This window comes from Schistocerca americana, chromosome X, assembly GCF_021461395.2.
Source record: "Schistocerca americana isolate TAMUIC-IGC-003095 chromosome X, iqSchAmer2.1, whole genome shotgun sequence".
NCBI lineage: Eukaryota > Metazoa > Arthropoda > Insecta > Orthoptera > Acrididae > Schistocerca > Schistocerca americana.
The window spans coordinates 595,945,238-595,960,197 of NC_060130.1; positions in this window are offsets into that span (position 1 = coordinate 595,945,238).

The following is a 14,960-nucleotide window of genomic DNA, read 5'->3' on the forward strand; positions in this document are numbered from 1 at the left end:
AACATTGGCGACGAGGCAACACTGCGTTCTTAACTATACTACCCTGATTTACTTGTGTAATGGCTTCGCCATCATCTCCAGATGTACTGTCCGAATTTTATCGCTTACAGAATCAACAGACGCGGGCATTACTGGATGCCCTTGGACAGCTCGTCCAGGGTCAATGTGCCATGCAACACGACGCGGCAGCTGCCGCTCCACCGCTAACGCAGCCACAACACGCAGTTGCACCTACGTTTCGTCCTTTTTATGCTGCACTGGAAAGCTGGACGGAGTGGTCACGCCAATTTGGATTCCATCTCGCCGCCTACAGAATTCAAGGTAACGAGCGGCAGCCTTTTTTGTTGTCTTCAGTAGGGGTGAACACGTACCATGTGATAGTCAAATTGTTTCCCCGACGCGACGTAGCAACTCTGTCCTACGACGAAATTTTGTCTGCATTAGATGCATATTTCAAAGAATCAGTCAATGTAGTTGCCAAACGGTATACCTCCTCTCGTACAAAACGTACGGCAGGTCAGACTAATTGGGAGTGGGTTGCAACCTTGCAAGGCCTTACTAGGGATTGTGCTTTTGAGTGTCAATGTCGACTCCCTTATTCAGATACTATGGTACGTGATGCAATTGCACAGAACGTTTCTGATGTTCGTATAAGGGAACAGATTTTGAAACTAGTCAATTCCTCCCTTCAACAAGTGATGGACATATTGGATCGGCAGGACACACTTGACTTTGCTCAGGAATCATTTGAAACTTCGCCACTCGTGTGTCACGTTAACCGGCCCGCCGGGCGAGCTGCACGGAACAGTAAACAGTCCCGTCCGGCCGCGCCGCTGCCGCCAGGTTCTCCGCCATGTGTACCGCGCCGGCAGGCAAATGCTGTGCTAAAATCATGCCCGCGGTGTGCTACTAGACATTTGCGTGAGAATTGCCCGTCACGCCAAGCTATTTGCTTTTACTGTAATAAAAAAGGACATGTTCAAAGTGTTTGCCAGAAAAAGCTCAGAACGGAACCTCAAAATAATTCCAGGCCCTTTGCTTCGCGCTGGAATCGGAACCGAACGAAAGATTCTCAGGCTCGCGAAACTTCGCCAATGGAAATTCATATAGTTCATTCCACTCCGCCCAGTGCCACTCTCTCTAACAGTGACTGTGTTCGTCCCACAAATAGTGTGCGTCGACATCGCCGGAACTCCCGTCAAGTCGCAAGTGATTTTGTACCAGTGTCAGTTCACGTTGCACGAGACAGTCGCTCTTGTCGTCAGCACGACTATAAACTTTTTGTGGACTTGGACATTAACGGCAAAGTGATACCATTCCAGCTCGATACCGGGGCTGCAGTTTCACTGATCAATCAAGACACTTACAAACTGCTGGGCACACCTCCGTTGCGTGCCGCAACTGTTAACTAGCTATTCAGGTCAAGTGATCCCTGTGTTAGGACAGTGCAGCCTTCTTGCAACATACAAAGGACAAACAAAACTTGTGTTATTTTACGTCCTTCGTTCTTCTTCTGCAGTGAACTTGTTTGGTTTCGATTTATTTCAGTTGTTTAACTTGTCTATAGTAAATCACATCCTATCAGTGAACCAGACTGTGCCTTCAGACAGTGTTTCTCGTCCATCTGAAGAATTTGCAGACATTTTTGCACCGGGCCTCGGTTGCGCTAAGAACTATAAAGCACATTTGGAATTGAAAGTAAACGCGCAACCGAAATTTTTCAGAGCGCGCAATGTTCCCCACGCATTGTGTGATGAGGTCGCAAAAACATTACACGATTTTGAATCACAAGGTGTAATTGAACGTGTGCAGGCTTCTCTCTGGGCATCACCCTTAGTAATTTTGCCGAAACCTTCCAGAAAATTGAGACTTTGTGTGGACTTCAAGGCAACAGTGAATCCACAACTAGTGATTGCAACTTTTCCTTTACCCCGCCCGGAAGATCTTTTTGACAAACTGTGCCCGGGTAAATATTTTTCGAAAAAAATGGTTCAAATGGCTCTGAGCGCTATGGGACTCAACTGCTGTGGTCATTAGTCCCCTAGAACTTAGAACTACTTAAACCTAACTAACCTAAGGACATCACACACATCCATGCCCGAGGCAGGATTCGAACCTGCGACCGCAGCAGTCGCACGGTTCCGGACTGCGCGCCTAGAACCGCGAGACCACCGCGGCCGGCAAATATTTTTCGAAGTTGGACCTAGCGGATGCGTACTTGCAAATACCGGTGGACGAAGAATCCCAGCGTGTTTTGGTGGTTAACACGCATCTTGGTTTGTATCGATTCAAACGACTACCATTCGGGTGTGCATCCGCCCCAGCATTGTTTCAGCAATATCTACAAACTGTTTGGGCGTCGGTCCCTACTGCAGCAAACTATCTGGACGATATTGTGATCTCCTGAAAGACGGAAGAAGAACATTTAGCCAATCTCAGAACATTATTTCAGGTATTGCGACAAAATGGTCTTCGCTTGCGGAAGGACAAATGTGTGTTTTTTGCTCGTGACTTGCCCTACCTGGGACATGTACTCAATGCCCAAGGCATACATCCCAGTCCCACGCACCTCCGTGCCATACAAGACTTGCCTTCGCCGCAGAATTTGAAGCAGCTACAGAGTGTGCTGGGAAAAATTCACTATTATCACAGATATGTTCCACATGCCTCTTCCATTTCAGCTCCGCTTCATCGCCGTAAAGGTGTTCCGTTCGTCTGGACGACGGAATGCGAACGCGCCTTTCGCCAGTTGAAATCGGCGTTGCTTTCCAATACTTGCCTTACGCCATTCGATCCCCAGAAGCCCCTTTTGCTGATGGTGGATGCATCGGATTTATGGATCGGTGCTGTGCTTGTGCACAAAGATGGATCGCACGATCGCCCTATTGCCTTTGCGTCCAAATTGCTCTCGTCTGCGCAAAGAAATTATTCACAGATCGAGAAAGAAGCATTGGCTCTCGTATTTGGTGTTACAAAGTTTCATGACTTCTTGTATGGTCGTCATTTTACCGTACTCACAGACCACAAACGTTTGACATCGCTTTTTCATTCGACCAAGCCTGTACCTCCACGTACAGCGCAGAAATTCATTCGCTGGTCTATTTTCCTCTCGCAGTACCGCAACGATATCTTGTATCGGTCCACTGCTAAGCACGGAAACGCCGAGGCGTTGTCTTGTTTGCCTGTTGCTGAGGATAGAGCATTCGATTCCTCCGAACTTGCTTGCATGTTCATTGATTCGGAAACCGATGACGTGGTCGAATCGTTTCCGATTGATTTTCGTCGTGTAGCTACTGCCACAGCTGCCGACCCTGTCCTTGCTACCGTTCTGCTTTTTGTTGCTACGCAATGGCCCTTGTCAAAGTCACGGATCGGGGATCGGTTGGTTCGCCGATTTTTTGCTCACCAGGAGAGACTTTTTGTATGATGTGGTGTTTTGCTGTTGCGTTCAGATAATGATCAATCCAGGGTTGTGGTACCACGTTCGTTACAGTCCTCTGTCTTACGGCTTCTCCACCAAGGACATTGGGGTATAGTGAGAACGAAACAACTTGCTCGTCAGCACTGTACTTGGTTCGGAATCGATGCCGCGATTACGAATATGTGCTCTTCTTGCATGGTGTGTGCCAAACAACAATCAGCACCACCGCGGAAATCCTTTGCATGGCCAAAAGCCACTTCCCCTTGGCAACGCTTACACATCGATTTTGCTGGTCCATTCTGGAATGCTCGATGGTTGGTTGTGGTAGATTCATTCAGTAACTTTCCTTTTGTTGTCCGGATGTCTTCCACGACGTCATCTGCCACCATCCAAGCGTTATCTGCTATCTTTTGCATTGAAGGTCTTCCACAGAGTATTGTTTCCGACAATGGCCCACAATTCATGTCCGCAGAATTTCAGTCATTCTGCAAGGCCAATGGTGTTCAACATCCGACGTCCGCGCCGTTTTCGCCACAGTCAAACGGTGCCGCTGAACGATTGGTCAGGACTTTCAAGTCACAGATGTTGAAGTTGAAAGAGTAGCATTCTCGGGAGGATGCGTTATTGCTCTTTTTGTCCTCGTATCGCTCTCAGCCCCGAGATTGTCGCTCGCCGGCTGAGTTGCTCCACAGTCGCCCTCATCGAACCTTGATGTCTTTGCTACATCCGCCGCATCAGGTTCCTGTGCAGGGGCAGACACCTGCTTTTGTCCCAGGCGACGTTGTCTACTACCGCCACTATCGAGGTTCACGGCGTTGGCTCGAAGGGCACATGCTTCGGTGCCTCGGCCGCGCTATGTATCTGGTTTTGGGGGCCTCTGGTGAGGTGCGTCGGCATCTCAATCAGCTGCGCCTCTGTCGTCGCACGGGATCTGCCGCTCCCCGTCTGCTTTCAGCGACGGTGCCTTCCGGTCAGCGCCCTGGGGACCCATCTACTGGCACGCCTCGGCCCCAGGTGTTACCGACGCTGCCTTCCATTTTGCCCCATGGCGACGCCCCGCCGCCGCCGCCGCCGCCGCTGCCGCCTGTTCTCCCGCCGGCGACGCCCACAGTGGACGCGTCGCTGCAACCGCCGGGCGCCTTCCTGGGTCACGCACCGCCGACCGCTGTCCGTGACCAGTTGTCCTCCGACATGGAACTCTTGCCCGCTCCGGTGCGTATGTCGTCTTCGCCCGTCGGGTGCCCCGGCCCGATGGAGGTCGACCCTTCGGCCCCTCCTCTCTCTCTGCGGGCGCATACACCGCATGTTGGCGTGCACCCTGCAGCAGGTTTTCAGGCGTTTCCTAGCTCCCCGTGGTCCGAATGGCAGGGTGCGGGTGGCACAGCCTCGCCTGTTGTTAGGCTCCCCACCTCGTCGCATACGTCAATATGGGGTCCTCCCCACGGCGGGCAGAAGCCTTATGCCACAACTGTACGCCGATTTGCGGGGGAGGAAAGTGGTGTCACCGCCAGACACAACACTTGCTACGTGGTTGCCTTTAAATCGGCCGCGGCCCGTTAGTATACGTTGGACCCGCGTGTCGCCACTATCAGTGATTGCAGACCGAGCGCCGCCACACGGCAGGTCTAGAGAGACTTCCTAGCACTCGATCCAGTTGTACAACCGACTTTGCTAGCAATGGTTCACTGAAAAAATACGCTCTCATTTGCCGAGGCGATAGTTAGCATAGCCTTCAGCTACGTCATTTGCTACGACCTAGCAAGGCGCCATTACCAGTTACTATTGATACTGTGAAGTATGTAACGTCAAGAGCGACGTTCACCATTAATGGATTAAAGTTAAGTATTCCACCAGCTACGTCCGTTTTTTCTAAATTCTAATTTCCTTGTCCTGTTCCAGACCTCACGCCAGCCTGCGTGAGCTAAAACGCGTGCCTTTCGGCTTCCTCTAACAACACGGTGTTGCCTCTCCTGCCAACCACAACAGAATACATGAGTAATATGCAAAATGATAATGAAGAACAATGGATAAAATTCCTTACTGACAAAAGCAACATCAATGAACCTCAAACGAAGTATCTGAAATTATTGAAGGATGTCTGTTGTGAGTATTGTACCAGGACGGTGTACAGTCCTCGTGAGTTTACTTTCTACTGTTGCTGAAAATATACGTTAAGTAACAGCCTGTGTCTGACGTCATCGGAGGCAGCGCGTACTCCAGATCGTACGGCGGCTGGATGTGAGGTGAAGTCTGTCTTGCCTCTCGGGCTGTATTTATATACGGGCGCAGCGGACAGCCAAGGGTACATCTGCTGTCATTCGCTGTATGCCCACGGTAGTAGTCTCTAAATGGCCGCTTTCTCAGACTGATAATATTTTATAACATTGTTGTGTATGAATTTTGAATTTTTGTAGTTTTTGTATGAATGTAGTTAAGTTGGATAAAATCACAGAAAAAGTTTTAGCACGCCTGCGTTTGAACTTTGCCGTCTAGATGTTTTAGAACAGAACTGACAATAGAGCATGACCTCTGAACTACAACTTAAAGAGACCTTCTATTTGTTATTATTTACATCCAGGTCTTGAAACTTGTGATAGTTCTATCATTTAATAGGTTTCATTACGTGCTGTAACGAAAACTTTCTAGCGTTAATATAACAGATACTTAATCTACTACAAACATCAACGTTCTCGTTCCAAATTTAGTTTTCAGTAAATTACTCAAAAACTATTAGAGGTAGCTCAATGGGGTTACAGAATTAGTGTTTTAATACTAAATTGAAACTTCATACAAATTTTCATATTTCTAAGTCTTATATTTAGATCTTTCAATTTTTCTTAAAAATGTGGATTCTGACCAAAATATTGCTTTAATCATGTTGAGACTTGTACCAGCTAATTTTGACACGCATCTGCACATTATGACCATTTCTTTGGATTCTTAGATTTATTATTTAGCGCCACTTATTTTTTCTTAAAACGATGTAGTTAGAGAAAAATATTCATCTGATCAATCTGAGATTTTACAGTTTAAACGTTAATATACCGAAGCACATGCTAACAAAGTTTGGAAAAGCCACTTTAACTTTTAATTTCATTCTTAAATTATGGTGCAATACTTGTGTGCTACGCACAGACGCTTTATGGTGACGTGGAGCCACTAGCAGTGAACTGGGGTAAGTCCCGGCACACTGGCTCGTCTCTGTATCTCTCAAACGATACAGCGCTTGTTTCGCCACAATCAGTTAATGGGGCGGGTCCAGTGTCATCTCTCTTTCGAAACATACTGCTGTTAAAAAGCATGTATTACTGTCAAGAATCTAGGCGAGGGGGATGTGTATTGCTTTGCACCGTCGCTTCTGGCTTGTCGTAGAAATTACCTGAAACATATACATCTTGCATATACATACAAAACATCTAAAATCTGCAGGCATTATAACTTCAATCACATCACGTTCCACATCAAAATCCAGGATGTATCGAAATTTGAGAGCCAGAATCCTGATTATTAAGTTCACGTTTACAGCCTGTGTGTAGATAAAAGCAGGTCAGAAGAAGAAGATGAGGAGCAGGAGCACACTGTGCAAAGAGAAGTAGAGAGTGAAGCGGCTGGACCCCATTACTTCCATACAGTAGCTGGTCAGCATCCCAGACACGTAGATTTGTCACTATTCTCCGAGGGTGAGAAGCAGCAAGTATGTCTGGATCAAAAAATGTAGCGTCATCTCTCCTCCCAATTGTTGAAAACATCGTAGACGTCGTAGATCCCTCAACTCTTTTACTAATAGTGTACATCTAGCAAACACCTGTCACGCGTTGTGAAGATGAATCCACTCATATTACCTTCTTGAACGGTACATACTGTAAGTGGCAGCGTATCAAGTTGTATGCTTTAATGTCGCTACTCTCAATCAATTAAAATCACACGTCAGCGATAATCCTGCGAGGTGGTTACTCTCTCAACTTGAGCAACTTGTAATAAATGTTGATAAGATTTATAACAACGACAGTCCCATGATCAAATTGCGGTAGGATGTTGCCTTACATGAGTAGGCAGCTGACTTGTCATATTGCGGTCTGCCGTTGGATACAGAAGCAGAAACTCTATGCAGAGACCACTGTCATCTGATGAGGAAATTCCACGGTGCAGCTCACAATACATGAAACTTGAATTTCGAGCTTTCACGACACACATCCATCTTCTTCTATCAATTGAGTGGGTATGATGCTAACTTTCTTATCAGTACTTGCGTGATATCGAATTGAAACACGATAAGGTCAATGTCTTATCTGGCACTGTTGAAAAATACATTTCATTTTCCAAGCAAATCACACCAAATATAGTACTCCACTTTCTGGATTCACTATATTTCATGCAAGTGTCTATTCAAAAATGGTTCAAATGGCTCTCAGCACTATGGGACTTAACTGCTGTGGTTATCAGTCCCCTAGAACTTAGATCTACTTAAACCTAACTAACCTAAGGACATCACACACATCCATGCCCGAGGCAGGATTCGAACCCGCGACCGTAGCTGTTGCGCGGTTCCACACTGTAGCGCCTAGAACCGCTCGACCACTCTGGCCGGCAGTGTCTATTCAGAAACTTGCTGAGACAGAGCGCCAGAAGAATGTTCTGATAGCCAAAACTCCGTATCCCAATGATGCTAAGATCCAGCTGATGACAAAGAAAGGGGCTTTTGCTTTTGAATACTTAGATTTGCTGTACACATTCGGTGAAACCACATTGGTTGATAAAACCACACTCACCAGTGTAGCCATAATGGATGTGGAGTATGGACATGCAGTGAATATTTGGCAGGATTTTTCTAAAGTAATTTAGTGTTTTAGTGTCTCAATTTGGGGATGGAACTTATTAGAGTCACCTGTACTGTCTCCTTCAAGAAATGTCCCTGGTTGTAGGCATGTATTGATGTAGATACCGAAAAGAGGGGTCTCGCAGTGTTTGCTCTCGAAAAGGATATTTGTAAATTGATGAATGATACTATTTTTCCCAAAACTATGAAAAATATTAGGAACTACCACAAAATTCATTTCATTTACCTTTGGGAGATGCGTTATGGCTAAGGAGATTGGATTGCCAGGCTGAATTGTAGGTGAACCACAATCTTCAGTGAAGGAATAGATAGAGTTGGTTAAGGCTTCAGCACAGTTCACGATGCCTGTTTATGACAGTATGTGTGTGCTGGACCTCTCCAAACTCCACATGTACCAATTCTACAATGTATTTGTAAAGCCAAAATTCGTTGAACCCAGACTACTTTATATAGGTGCAGACAGTTCCATCTACTGGGTGAAAGCCTGCAATCCATATACAGTAATTAGGTACAGTCGCGATCCATTCGATGCCTCTGTACATGCGGCCGATAATTTTTACAGCATAACAATAACACCTCAAAACAAGAATGTTATCGGCCTGATGAAAGGTGAGGCGAATGGCTCACAGATTGCTAACTTTGTAAGGCTCAGATCTAAAATGCATGCATACCCTATAGCTGCAGGTGTCACCCAAAGACAGACAAAGAGAGTGCATCGTGTGGCCACAAAGGCTTTCATGACTGAAGATTACAATTAGTGCTGATTGGCTGTGCGTACGTGTCTCTGGGTACGGGCTGGCAAGTAATTTTTCGATTGCGAGGTCTTATGATACTGCACTGCAGCTGAAAGTCGCCCGTCGTGTCATCACAACAAACGGTTCATCTGTGAGGATGGCACCTAGACCATCCTGTTCTCACGCTATTGAGTGGTTGATTGAGTGGCCGTATATATTTTTCGTAAAGAGTGGATGTGGGCATAGAATAGTTGGATGAACCGTTTGTAGTGATTGTGTGTGTGTGTGTGTGTGTGTGTGTGTGTGTGTGTGTATGACTGATTGCCAACTGTGTGTTCATACACACATATATTGTGTGTGTTCTATGTACATGACTGCACACTATGTGTGCCTGTACATATTATATATTTGTAATTCTATGTATATATGTCTGCCTTTTCTTCACCTATTGCTGCTGGGTCCCATGTCCTATGTATTGTAAATATTGTATATAGAGTGAAAAAATGTACACAGAAAGAAAATAAAATAAAATGTAGACCTGAATGATTCTTTATTATAGTTTTAGCGTAGATAAATTGTATATATATATATATATATATATATATATATATATGTGTGTGTGTGTGTGTGTCTTATAGTTTACAAAAATGTATATAGACATCTTTAAAGCAGAACAAAATTATTTGTTACATTGTGCTATTTCACTACTGTGTATGTGTGTATAAGTCATCTCTTGGTGTACAAAATAAGAGTGCTGAAACTTATCGTTCATAAAAAAGTATTTTTAATAAAAGATTAGTTATTTTGTTATGTCAGTGTTCTTATTTACAAGAACCTACTCCATTCATTACAGAGTACAAATGACTAGATTCATGCAATTGCTCAAAAGGACGAGTTGGAATTAATACGTTATAACAAACTTTGGATTAATATGCTATAACAAACTAAGTGTTGAAATATGAACACCCACACTTGATATCAGGCAGCTAATTATTTACAATGTGCAGTTACATCTGCAGTTCACATGTCTTTTTCTACAAGAATGGATGCATTTACAGAGCAATTTGTTTTTATAGTCGACAGATGAACATAAGCATAAAATGATCAATTTTTACCGGCTACAAACCAACTTTTGTCGCCAGTTTGCAAATTTTAGCCATTTTATGCATATTTTATAACCAATTTTCAAATTTCTTGGCAATTTTTACGGCCAACTTGTCGATTTTACCAATTTACTGGAAATTATACAGACAATTTGCCAACTGAACAAATTAGTTATGGTCCTCTCACTGCAGAGCACAGAGCATGATCCCTTTTCATCGAGAGCTATGGTGCCCTGTGACTATTATCCGAGAGCAACAGCACAATAAATAATTCAAATATTTTGGATACTTTTGAGCACAGCCCGCATGAGGCTGCATTGTGATTGACTCTTGCCTGAGATCAGTGGGCACCTTCTGGGGACTGGCTGAGAAGTGCAGCATATGGTGATGTTGACAGATTTGCATATCACAATTGACCTAGGATAAATTGGAGGTGGGGGAAGCAGGGGAGGTCAATGACCTTGAATAAAACAAGGACACCTGCCTCAGCACATCGGAATGTGCTGACATTTCCAGTTTCTGGAATCTGACATCATATATATGTGTGTGTGTGTGTGTCTTATAGTTTACAAAAATGTATATAGACATCTTTAAAGCAGAACAAAATTATTTGTTACATTGTGCTATTTCACTACTGTGTATGTGTGTATAAGTCATCTCTTGGTGTACAAAATAAGAGTGCTGAAACTTATCGTTCATAAAAAAGTATTTTTAATAAAAGATTAGTTATTTTGTTATGTCAGTGTTCTTATTTACAAGAACCTACTCCATTCATTACAGAGTACAAATGACTAGATTCATGCAATTGCTCAAAAGGACGAGTTGGAATTAATACGTTATAACAAACTTTGGATTAATATGCTATAACAAACTAAGTGTTGAAATATGAACACCCACACTTGATATCAGGCAGCTAATTATTTACAATGTGCAGTTACATCTGCAGTTCACATGTCTTTTTCTACAAGAATGGATGCATTTACAGAGCAATTTGTTTTTATAGTCGACAGATGAACATAAGCATAAAATGATCAATTTTTACCGGCTACAAACCAACTTTTGTCGCCAGTTTGCAAATTTTAGCCATTTTATGCATATTTTATAACCAATTTTCAAATTTCTTGGCAATTTTTACGGCCAACTTGTCGATTTTACCAATTTACTGGAAATTATACAGACAATTTGCCAACTGAACAAATTAGTTATGGTCCTCTCACTGCAGAGCACAGAGCATGATCCCTTTTCATCGAGAGCTATGGTGCCCTGTGACTATTATCCGAGAGCAACAGCACAATAAATAATTCAAATATTTTGGATACTTTTGAGCACAGCCCGCATGAGGCTGCATTGTGATTGACTCTTGCCTGAGATCAGTGGGCACCTTCTGGGGACTGGCTGAGAAGTGCAGCATATGGTGATGTTGACAGATTTGCATATCACAATTGACCTAGGATAAATTGGAGGTGGGGGAAGCAGGGGAGGTCAATGACCTTGAATAAAACAAGGACACCTGCCTCAGCACATCGGAATGTGCTGACATTTCCAGTTTCTGGAATCTGACATCAAAAAGCGATGATAACAGCGACATTCTTGCCAGAATGCCCACTGCCTCCTACTCATAGTAGTTTGCTGCTTCTTCTCCCAGACTGCATACCAGTTCCTTTCAGAGTATGTTGATACAGTTGCTCCATATTTAACAATCATATACAACTGGTAGAAGCCGACCTCGGGGAAGATTAGTTTGGACTCCGTAGAAATATTGGAACACATGAGGCAATACTGACCCTACGACATATCTTAGAAAATAGATTAAGAAAAGGCAAACCTACGTTCCTAGCATTTGTAGACTTAGAGAAAGCTTTTGACAGTGTTTACTGGAATACTCTCTTTCAAATTCTGAAGGTGGCAGGGGTAAAATACAGGGAGCGAAAGGCTATTTACAATTTGTACAGAAACCAGATGGCAGTTATAAGTGTCGAGGGACATGAATGGGAAGCAGTGGTTGGGAAGGGAGTGAGACAGGGTTGTAGCCTCTCCCAGATGTTATTCAATTTGTATACTGAGCAGGCAGTAAAGGAAACAAAAGAAAAAATTCGGAGTAGGTATTAAAATCCATGGAGAAGAAATAAAAACTGTGAGGTTCGCCGATGACATTGTAATTATGTCAGAGACAGCAAAGGACTTGGAAGAGCAGTTGAACGGAATGGACAGTGTCTTGAAAGGAGGATATAAGATGAACATCAACAAAAGCAAAACGAGGATAGTGGAATAAAGTCGAATTAAGTCGGGTGATACTGAAGAAATTAGATTAGGAAATGAGATACTTAACGTAGTAAAGGAGTTTTGCTATTTGGGGAGCATATTAATTGATGATGGTCGAAGTAGAGAGGATATAAAATGTAGACTGGCAATGATGAGGAAAGCGTTTCTGAAGAAGAGAAATTTGTTAACATCGAGTGTAGATTTAAGTGTCAGGAAGTCATTTCTGAAAGTATTTGTATGGAGTGTAACCGTTTATGGAAGTGAAACATAGACGATAAATAGTTTGGACAAGAAGAGAATAGAAGCTTTTGAAATGTGGTGTTACAGATGAATGCTGGAGATTATATGGGTAGATCAAATAACTAATGAGGAGGTACTGAATAGAATTGGGGAGAAAAGGAGGTAGTGGCACAACTTGACTAGAAGAAGGGATCGGTTGGTAGGACATGTTCTGAGGAATCAAGGGATCACCAATTTAGTATTGGATGGCAGCGAGGAGAGTAAAAATAGTAGAGGGAGACCAAGAGATGAATACACTAAGCAGATTCAGAAGGATGTAGGTTGCAGTAGGTACTGGGAGATGAAGAAGCTTGCACAGGATAGAGTAGCATGGGGAGCTGCATCAAACCAGTCTCAGGACTGAAGACCACAACAACAATAACAACAACATACAACAGTTCCCTCGACGAAAGGTCCGTACCCAAAGGTTGAAAAGTTGCACAAGTCACACCAATATTCAAGAAAGGCAATAGGAGCAATCCACTAACTTACAGGCCCATATCATTAACGTCGATATGTAGCAGGATTTTGGAACATATTTTATGTTCGAACATTATGAATTACCTCGAAGAGAACTGTCTATTGACACACAGTCAACACGTATTTAGAAAATATCGTTCTTCTGAAACACAACTAGCTCTTTACTCACATGAAGTGTCGAGTGCTATTGACAAAGAATTTCAAATGGATTCCGTATTTCTGGATTTCCGTACGGCTTTTCTCACTGTACCTCACAAGCGGCTTGTGGTGAAATTGCGTGCTTGTCGAATATCGTCTCAGTTACGTGACTGAATTCGTGATTTCGTATCAGACAGGTCACAGTTCGTAGTAACTGACGGAAGGTCATCGAATAAAACGCATGTGATTTCTGGCGTTCCCCAAGGTAATGTTATAGACCCTTTGCTGTTCCGTGTCTATACAGGGTGATTCACGAAGATATGCAAATATTAAAATATGTTGTTCTACAAGAAAAACTAAAGAGAAAGTTTCTTATGAACATAGGTCCGCAAATGTGTAGTTACGGAGTTACGGCTAATAAAAGATTTTGCCTGAAATTCGGCAACTTCGCTAATATGAAGCCATCGCATAACTGTAAGAGGTTAAAGTAAAGCACGATTTCCATTTATTTTGTTGTTATTGATCTGGTGAATCTAATAAAACATGTCCCAGACGTGTATCTGCAGTGGTTTTCCAGAACATCCAGAGAAGCAAAGAAGTAATTTCCTAAAATTTTTAATTTGTTAACTACTTGGCCCAATTGCACAAAGTTGTCGTAAATTTGAAAGACATCCCTAGTTCATAAATAATCTACAAGCTACAACAGTTACTAAGTGGTTTCGCTTAAATACACTGTTGCTATTATGTTCTTTCGTTGAATAATACAGAAAACTAACTTGTTTCAAGGTTCGGAAACGACTGAAACAACTCACTAACAGTTGCCAAAAATGACATAAACGTTTCTACATTCTTAATGGAAAGTTAACAAATCTACTTGTATAATAATCTTTTCTTCTTTGGATGTTCTGTAAAACTACTGCAGACACACGTTTGGGACATGTTTTATTAGATTCATCAGACCAATAACGATAAAATAAAAGGAAATAGTTCTTTGCTTTAACCATCGTTTTGCGATGATTTCATATTAGCGAAGTTGCTAAATTTCAGAGAAAAATCTTTTATTAAACGTAACTCCGTAACTAAACATTTGTGGACCTATGTTTATATGAACTTTTGTTTTACTTGTAGAATAACATATTATAATATTTGCGTATCTTCGTGAATCACCCAGTATAAACGATTTCGGTGAAAAACACAGCAGCCGTAGATTATTTGCAGATGATGCTGTCGTTTATTGACTAGTAAGTGATCAGAAGTTCAAAGCAAATTGCATAACTATTTAGAAAAGATATCTGTATGGTGCACAGATTTGCAATTAACTCTAAATAACGAAAAGTAACGAAACGTGTGATGTCATCCACGTGAGTGCTAAAAGTAATCCGTTAAACTTATGTTAGACGATAAATCCGTCAAATCTGAAGGCTGTAAATTCAACTAAATACCTAGGAATTACAATTATGAACAACTTAAATTGGAAGGAACACACAGAAAATGTATTGGGGAACGCTAACCAAAGACTGCGTTTTATTTGCAGGACACTTAGGAAATGTAACAGATCTACTAAAGAGACAGCTTACATTACGCTTGTCCGTCCTCTTTTAGAATTCTGGTGCGAGGTGTGGGATCCTTACCGGGTAGTATTGACGGAGTACAGCAAGAATGTTCAGAGAAGGGCAGCACATTTTGTACTATCGCGAAATAGGGGA